Source organism: Mercurialis annua, linkage group LG8 (assembly GCF_937616625.2).
Source record: "Mercurialis annua linkage group LG8, ddMerAnnu1.2, whole genome shotgun sequence".
NCBI classification, from domain to species: Eukaryota; Viridiplantae; Streptophyta; class Magnoliopsida; order Malpighiales; family Euphorbiaceae; genus Mercurialis; species Mercurialis annua.
The window spans coordinates 8,169,099-8,178,508 of record NC_065577.1 but is presented as its reverse complement, the minus strand read 5'-3'; positions in this window follow the sequence as shown (position 1 = coordinate 8,178,508).

Below are 9,410 nucleotides of genomic sequence, written 5' to 3'. Positions count from 1 at the left end.
GTTGATAATATGTTGATTTTTCAATCATTGAAAGAAAAATAAATTATATGTTTGCATTATTATGTTGACATGTTGTTGATTTCTTGTTGATATTTTGTTAATTGTCACAGTTTTTTAAAAAATTATATTTTATTTTATTCCTTATGTTGATTCGTTGTTGATTTATTGTTGACATTATGTTGATAAGTATTTTAACTTTTTTTTGATTTTCAATTTTATGTTGACATGTTGTTGATATACTGTTGATAATATTTTGATTTTTCAATCATTTAAAGAAAAATAAAATTAGTCTTAAATTATTGTATTGATGAGCTAGCAGCCGCACAGTTCCTTCAATATCACTTGTATAATTTTTTTCCGTTTTCCACCTCTCATACCTAACTAAATTTCGACAAAGCCGGTTATGATACAATTTCATTTCATCCAACAAAAGTTTATTTCACTGACAATATTATCTTATTTGTCAATGTTAAAATAAAAAAAATCAGTTGATATCAACATAAAGTCAACATAAAATCAACAACACTGTAACATTACAATGATTCAGCAATCAATCATCATCAATAAATTGTTTTGCAGAATAAAAAAACGCAGAAATACAACAAAACACAAAAAATGCAGAAAACAACAGAATTTTATTACATAAAATCACAAAATTATTCTACATAACATGAAATAAGTATTAGATTCTTTAAATATACTCTTTATACATGTTTAATGGTGGATAGACAGTAAAAGATAAACAAATTACAGATCTGAAAATGAAAAAAAAAAAAGAACAACAAATTTCAGATCTAAAATCAAAAAGATAAAAGAAATATGGCGCGGCGAGACAAAGACGAAACGGCGGAAATAGAACGGCGGAGGCGGAACGGCGGAAGCGGAACGGCGGAACGGCAGAGGCGGAACGGCGGAAGCGGAACGGCGGAAGCGAAAGAGCAGAAATCGTGGAAATTTTCTTTCACATCTCAAAAGAAATCATGGAGAAGAAGAAGAACAATGATTGAGAGAAATAAGAAAAATCGTATAAAAGAAAAAAATTTGAAGTACAAGTTATTAAAGTAAGAAAATGAGGTAGGTAAAGTAAAGATTTAACTTGTACTGTATAAAAGTAAATGGGCTGCCAAAATCAGTATTTTATATAAAAAGCCCTTTTTTATACCAAATACGACATTTGACAGATTCTTTATAGGGCTTTTTACATAAACAACCTACTTTGTCAAATTTTTAACTTTTATACGGGTGCAGGTTTGGGTTTTCTAAACTATCATGTGCGGGCTGAATTATAACTTTTATACGGACTCTATATATTAAAGGGCTTTTTATATGAAATACTGTTTTTTCTCCAACATTTATTTTTTTACCACCTCTTCTAAATCTTTACATTTCATACCAGTTTTCTTTTCTTTTATACAATTTTGGCTTAATTCCTTAAAAAACCCTCACCTTGATTTTTTTTTTCGTTTATACCCCGACCTTGTAAAAACACCATTTGTACCCAATTTTGAGTTTTTATGTTTCATCTCTATCCAAAAGCATTAAATTTTACTCTTTTCATTTAAAAAAGAGTTTAAAACAATCCTTCATTTTTAACTTATATACTAATTAGATATTAAAGTTATTAATAGTACAAAAATACCATCTTCTTCAAAAAATTAAAAATAATAATAATTTTTTTTAATCTTTTTTAAAAATAATTTCGAATTTTTTGTTTATTTTTTTAATTTTTTTTAATTTTTTTAAAAAATATTTCTAACAAAAAATTAAAAATAACAATAATTTTTTTTATTTTTTTTTATTTTTTTATTTTATATAATTAAAAAATTAATTAATTATTTGGATATATTTGATCATTTTTTAAATTTGAGGATTTATTTGTATTTTTAAAAATAAAAAAAAGTATGTTTTAACTCTTTTCTAAATGAAAAGAGTACAATTTGATACTTTTGGGTAGGGATGAAACATAAAAATCCAAAATTGGGTACAAATGGTGTTTTTACAAGGTCAGGATATAAACGAAAAAAAAGTGCAAGGTGGGGGTTTTTTAAGAAATTAAGCCTACAATTTTTTGAAAAAATTTTACTTTTTATATTAATTCACATTTTCCATCATTTTCTTTCATCATTTTTAATTATTTTTTTAACCATTATATTCTTGCACTTAATATTTATCACATATTTTAATTTCAATTTTTTTCAATTTTTTCAATTTTTTTTGGATTTTGACTTTTTTTTACTGCTGATGTTTTTCGTCAGTTTTAATATCAACATGAAATCAACACGAAATCAACATATGTAATAAATTCACTAATTTAAATTTTTCAATCTTTTTTTGCACTAACTTTTATTTTTTAAACATTTTTTCAATTTGATATCAATTTTTTTATTTTATTTCACATATAATGTGTTCTTTTTTGTTAATATTAAATCAAGTAAATATCAACATAATATCAACACAATATCAACATAAGATCAACATTATAACATTATAATAATTTAACATCATTATTGTCTTCTTCACCGATGATAAAATCAACAAAATATCAACCGAAAATCAACACAATATCAACACTGTAATATTACAATAATTCAACATCATTATATGTCTTCTCCTTGAGGCTACCATATCATTTCTAGTCTCAATTTGATTTAATTTAATTTTTTTAGTTGATTTCACAGACATATTATCTTATTTTTCAATATTAAAATATAAAAAAATCAGTTGATATCAACATAATATCAACATAAAATCAACAACACTGTAACATTACAATAATTCAGCAATCAATCATCATCGAGAAATCGTTTTGCAGAATAAAAAAACACAGAAACACAAAAAAATGCAGAAATAACATAATTTTATTCTATAAAATTACAAAATTATTCTACATAACATGAAATGAGTATTAAATTCTTTAAATATACTCTTTATACATGTTTAATGGTGAAAAAAAAGTAATAAATAAACAAATTACAGATCTGAAAAATAAAAGAAAGAACAAAAAATTTAACATCTGAAATCAAAACGATAAAAGAAAGCTAACGGCGAGACGAAGGCGGAACGGCGGAGGCGAAACGGCGGAGGCGGAACGGCGGAGGCGGAACGGCGGAGGCGGAACGGCGGAGGCGGAACGACGAAAATGGAACGGCGGAGGCGGATTGATGCAAAGAACAAAAGGTGAGTTGAGAGAAAAAGGCGAGAGAAAATAATCTTGTTTATGAGGGTTTGTGCTATTAGGGTTCTATTTATATGAATGGTATAAAAGTAATAATTTTTTTTGTATGGTAGTTTTAAAATGTCAAACATGAGTCAGTATAAAAGTAAATCAAATTTGAATGTTGGTTATTTCAGTAAAAAAACCCTATATTAAACTCTAACAGCATACAAATCATAATTTCATTTATTTTCTCTCTCCTCATCATTCAATTCTCTCTTTCTCTCAGTTCATCTTTCTCTCTCTTTTTTACCGTTCGCCGTCTTCCGCTGAGCCGTCCTTTGTTCCTCCGCTCCTCCGTCATCGTTCTCATCACCGTCTCCGTTGTCATCTTCGTCAACGCTATCATCTCCTCTGCTCATCGTCGTCATCTATTTGATTTCAGATCTATAATTTATTCATTGTTCTTCTTCTTCTTCTTTTTTATTTTCAGATCTACAATTTTTTTACTATTTTTTCACCATTAAACATTTATAGAGATTGTATTTTAAGAATATAATGCTAATTTCATGTTATGTAATATAAATTTATGGTTATATGGAATAAATTTTTGTTATTTCTGCATTTTTTTGTGTTTGGTTGTATTTCTGTGTTTTTTTATTCTGCAGTTCGATTTATTGATGATGGTTGATTGCTGAAATATTATAATATTACAGTGTTGTTGATTTTATGTTGATTTTGTGTTGATAATCAGTTGGTATTTCCTTAATTTTAACATTGAAAAAATTTATTCTAAAAAAACATTAGCAAATTAGATAATTTTGTGCGTGAAATAAACTTAAAAAAACAAAATTTAAATGAGATTAGATAAAGATATGTTAGCATTATCATGTTGACATATTGTTGATTTCTTGTTGATATTTTATCGATTGTCACAAATTTTTAAAAAATTATGTTTTATTTTATTCCTTATGTTGATTCGTTGTTGATTTATTGTTGACATTACGTTGATAAGTATTTCAACTTTTTTTGATTTTCAATTTTATGTTGACATGTTGTTGATATACTGTTGATAACATGTTGATTTTTTTCAATCATTGAAAGAAAAATAAAGTTAGTCTTAAATTGATGTATTAATGAACTATTAATATGTTTTTGATAATATGTTGATTGTTTTTGACTTAAACCAATCAATGTTCTCATTTTACAAACATTATGACTAAATTAGCATTAATTGTTGATTCGTTGTTGATTTATTATTGACATTATGTTGATAAGTATTTCAACTTTTTTTGATTTTCAATTTTATGTTGACATGTTGTTGATATACTGTTGATAACATGTTGATTTTTCAATCATTAAAAGAAAAGTAAAGTTAGTCTTAAATTGCTGTATTGATGAGTTGTTGACATGTTTTTGATAATATGTTGATTGTTTTTGGCTTGAATCAATCGATGTTCTCATTTTACAAACATCTTGACTAAATTAGCATTAATTGTTGATATCGTGTTGACATTATATTGATAACTTGTTAATATGATAGTAGTAATTCTACTAAAAAACAACAAAGGTACAAAATGTTTAAAATAAATGAATCAGATAAAAATATTAGTAGAGTAAGTAATCAAAATAATATGAAAAAACAACAACAATAATTCAAATGAAAAAATAAAATTATTCTTACATATAAAAATAAAAATATATTAGATATACACCAACACAACAGTTCACAAATTAAAGAAATCTATCTCAAAATATTTTTTTCCCTCAATTCTCTTTGCAGCTGCACAGTTTCTTCAAAATCACTTGAATAATTGTTTTGCGTTCCACCTCTTATACCTAACTAAATTTTGACAAAGACGGTTACGATACAGTTTCATTTCATACAAAGAAAGTTTATTTCACAGACAATATTATCTTATTTGTCAATGTTCAAATAAAAAGAATTAGTAGATATCAACATAATATCAACATAAAGTCAACATAAAATCAAAAACACTGTAATTTTACAATAATTCAACAATCAATCATCATCAACAAATCGTTCTGCAGAATAAAAAAAACGCAAAAATACAAAAAAACACAAAAAAATGCAGAAATAACAGAATTTTATTATATAAAATCACAAAATTATTCTATATAACATGAAATAAGTATTAGATTGTTTAAAGATACTCTTTATACATGTTTAATGGTGAATAAACAGTAAAAGATAAACATATTACAGATCTGAAAATAAAAAAAATAAAAAATTTCAGATCTAAAATTAAAAAGATAAAAGAAAGATGGCGCAACGAGACAAAGGCGGAACGTTGAAGGCGAAACGGCGGAAGCAAAGGAGGAGAAATCATGGAATTTTTTTTTCACAGCTCAAAAGAATTTACTGTTATATAAGTAAGAACAGTTGAGATAATGATGAAATAGAGATGAAAATGAGAGAAGCAAGAGGAGTCGTGTAGTAGTGGAGATAATGCACAACAAAATCGTGGAAAAGAGAAGCAAAAATGGTGGAGAAGAATGAAGAAACCGCCAATTGAGAAGGAAAATAAGAAAACGGTAAAAAGAAAGAAGTTCAAAAGAAAAGGTTAGGTTTCATAAAATTGATGGTGTGAAAAGTAAAAATATGGATTGGACTGTATAAAAGTAAAGTCTAACCCAAATCCTGTATTTTATATAAAAAGCCCTTCTTTATATTTATACAGTCCATCTCATTTTTTTACTTTTCCCATTATCTTTTTTATTAAATATAACCTAACATTTCAGCACCGTGCATGAATTTGAGAAAAAGTGGTAGTTCGTGCATGAAAATGAGAAAATTTAAACTGCATGATTAAAATAAAAAAATGTGTAAAATTCGTGATTTTTTTAATATTAACCCTTATATTTATAGCTAGTTAATTAATATTCCATCCGTTTCAAAGTAATATCCACTTTTCTCTTTTTATACAGTTTAAGAAACACAAGAGTATATTCGTGTCAATATATGTCTAGCTAATTTTATGGGAGTACTATCATAATGAGTATATTTTATATTACTAGTGTAGCTTTACGTGTTTCACACGTGGCTCGTAGTGTGACTCGTCAAATTATCAAATGATATTTAAAATTGTATTAATAGTAATTAAAGTAGTTTATCTTATTTAAAATTTTATATAATTAAAAATAATTAAAATACTAATTATTAAATATTTTAAGTAGTCTATTTTAGTTGGTACTCTAAACAATTATTTTAATATAATAGTTTATTTTAAATAGAAACTATATCACGCTCGTGATTTAATATGACCCGCTATATATAATTTTAATTTATTACTATTAATAATATTTGTGTTTTTATATAATGTTTTATATAAGTTAAAATAATACCATCCACGTAATATATAAATATATTGAACTTTAATTAATCTAACAAAAAAGACTAAATTAAACAAATAGAATAATATAATATTATTTTTCATATATTTTTACACATTAAAATTATGTATAGCTCGTGACTACTAACCTTTACTTTATATTTAACATTATGCATGCTCAGTGCCAATGGAGATCCACATAGTGAAGATAAAAAAACAGAAGGACTCGAACAAAGCAAACATTAGAGCATCTCCATTATATATGCTATATAGTATGCTATTTTTAGCACAAAATATAGAAAAATGCTAAATATAGTACGAATTTTAAATTTGATCTCCAATGCATAATGCTATATTAAATGCTAAACTATTAATTTAATATTAATTTATTTTATATATAAAAAACGTAAAATATTTATTTATAAGTTTTATTTTAATTTTGATGTTTAAATCTCATTACTAATCACTAATTACATATTATAATATAGATATTTAATAAATAAATTTAATAGAGCATAATATTATTTTTAAATTTAAATATACATGATAAAAATATTATAATTTTTTTTTATTTAGTATGCTATTAGCTAATTATTTGAATTATTTTTTTAATATTAATTATTATTATAATTTATTAATTTAAATTTAAAAAAATTATGTATTATGGTAAATAAAATTGCTATAAATAATATTTTTATAGTTAATTTAAATGGATAAAGATTTAGCATATGCTAAAAAATGTGCCAAATTTAGCATGAGTTTTAGCATGTGCTAAATTTAGCACGTCATATAGCATAGCAATGGAGAAGCACATTTTCATTTTAAATGCTAAATTTAGCATTGTGATGTTGATTTAGCATAGGAATGGAGATGCTCTTATCAAGCAAAGAAACGTTATTAAACAGCAATAATTAGTTTCCTATCTAATTTGAAACATATATAGGTCTAATTACAAGGTAGTTTATTTTGTTAAGTATTCTAAGTGGTAGTACTAGTAGTTTAGTTTAAATGAATAAGTGTGACATAACTAATTTAGCCGGCATCTATGAGAAAGTTATTTAAATAGAATTAGTCTCTTTATATTATTTAGATATAAATATAAATTATACCCTTAATGAAGACTAATTTTGTAATTTTGCCTGTCCCCCCCCATCCGTGCTTTTATATATAGTACTAGTTTTTCGCCACGTGCTACGCACGTGAGCGATATTTATATGACCCGTTATATATTAAAAATATTGAATAATATGATATTAATATGAATTGAATTATTAAATATACTTGTAGCACATACAAAATATTTGTATGACTAATTAATATCAATTAGATTATTAAATATAAAATTTCACAATCCTTAAAAATTACTAAATTAAATTAGTTGTCCTTGAATTTTATGTTTTAGCATATATAGATTTATTATCATGTTGTAACTGACATAAATTAGATGAAAAAGTGATACATTAATGGTTGCAAACCCTAATAAGAAAGATCTACGTGGGTCAAACAACATTCATGGTGGCTATTATAAATATAAATGCCCTATGACATAAAAAAAATCAAAATCAATAGAGACAAACTAAGTTAAAGGATAAAATTGAAGATTAAAACGATTGAAGTAAAACAGAATATACTTAATAAATCAAAATAAAGTTTTGATACAAACCATATATTCTCACCAGAGTCATAACTCATTATCACACAACTAACATAAATAATGTAATTGTTCTTAGGCAATTGAGATATCAGTCCAAAAACAAACTATAATAGCTAAAGTTTATATCCATGTCACACGTACCTTAGTAGAAGCAAATATACAATCAATCCCTTTGATGAAATTCTTCTAGCTATTCGTTTTCTTATTTAACTTTTAGGTTATGTATAAGGTTTTTTATTTAATTTATACAATTGTTATAGATAAATTTATGTGTAGTAGTTTAGTTTAACTTAATAACCGTGGCATGACTATTTCAATTAGAATTAGTTTCTTTATATTAATTGACACTAAAAATGACAATTATAATTATTTTATTATTTTCCTAAGAACTTGTATTGTATGAGTTAAACTTTTGTAATTAAACTCTTAATTAATTAATTATAATCTTTTATTATTAGCTTTGTTTTAAATAGTAATTAAGCAATCAAAATATTTTATTATTGGCTTTGTTTTCAATAGTAATTAAATAATCCTACTTTCAAACGTGTATTTGTGGATAAAATTATAAAGAATCTTTATTATGTTATTGAATTTATTCTTATTAGAGTTATAGTTAGACTCAACTTCTCTTTCTTTATTAGAACTGAAGTCGTACTTAGTTTCATTTTTTTAATTTAGTGTTTATTTATTTATTAGAATTAGACTTGTATTTAATTTAGTAAATTTTTGAATTATTGGAGGCTAATACTGTAAATTTGCTTGTCCCCCCCTTCACACTTATAGAATAGTTATAGATAGATAGTTATAGATAGATAGATATGTAGCTCACATGTCCCGTTAAGTCTTTATAAGTAATTTTTGTATTAAATACACATGTTTTTTTATCAAAGTATTAAGACAAATTCTATCTATAGGTCTCTATACTTTAGACTCTCTCTTTTTAGAGGTCCTTATATTTCAATTTTTTATTACTTGATCCCTTTACTTGTTTATTTTTTAATTTTTATGTGGCTGGAGAGAAAAAAATCATAAATAAAGGGACCGGAAAAAACTATAACAGAACTTGAAAATCGAAAAATAGATAGAAAGGACCAAGTAATACAAAATTAAAATATAAAGACCTCCGTAAAAAAAAGTTTAAAGTATAGGGACCTTCAAATGGGTTTAGCCGAATATTAAATACACATGTAGATTTCACATACACATACATATTTATATAATATAGAAACATTAATAAGACAGAAAACAA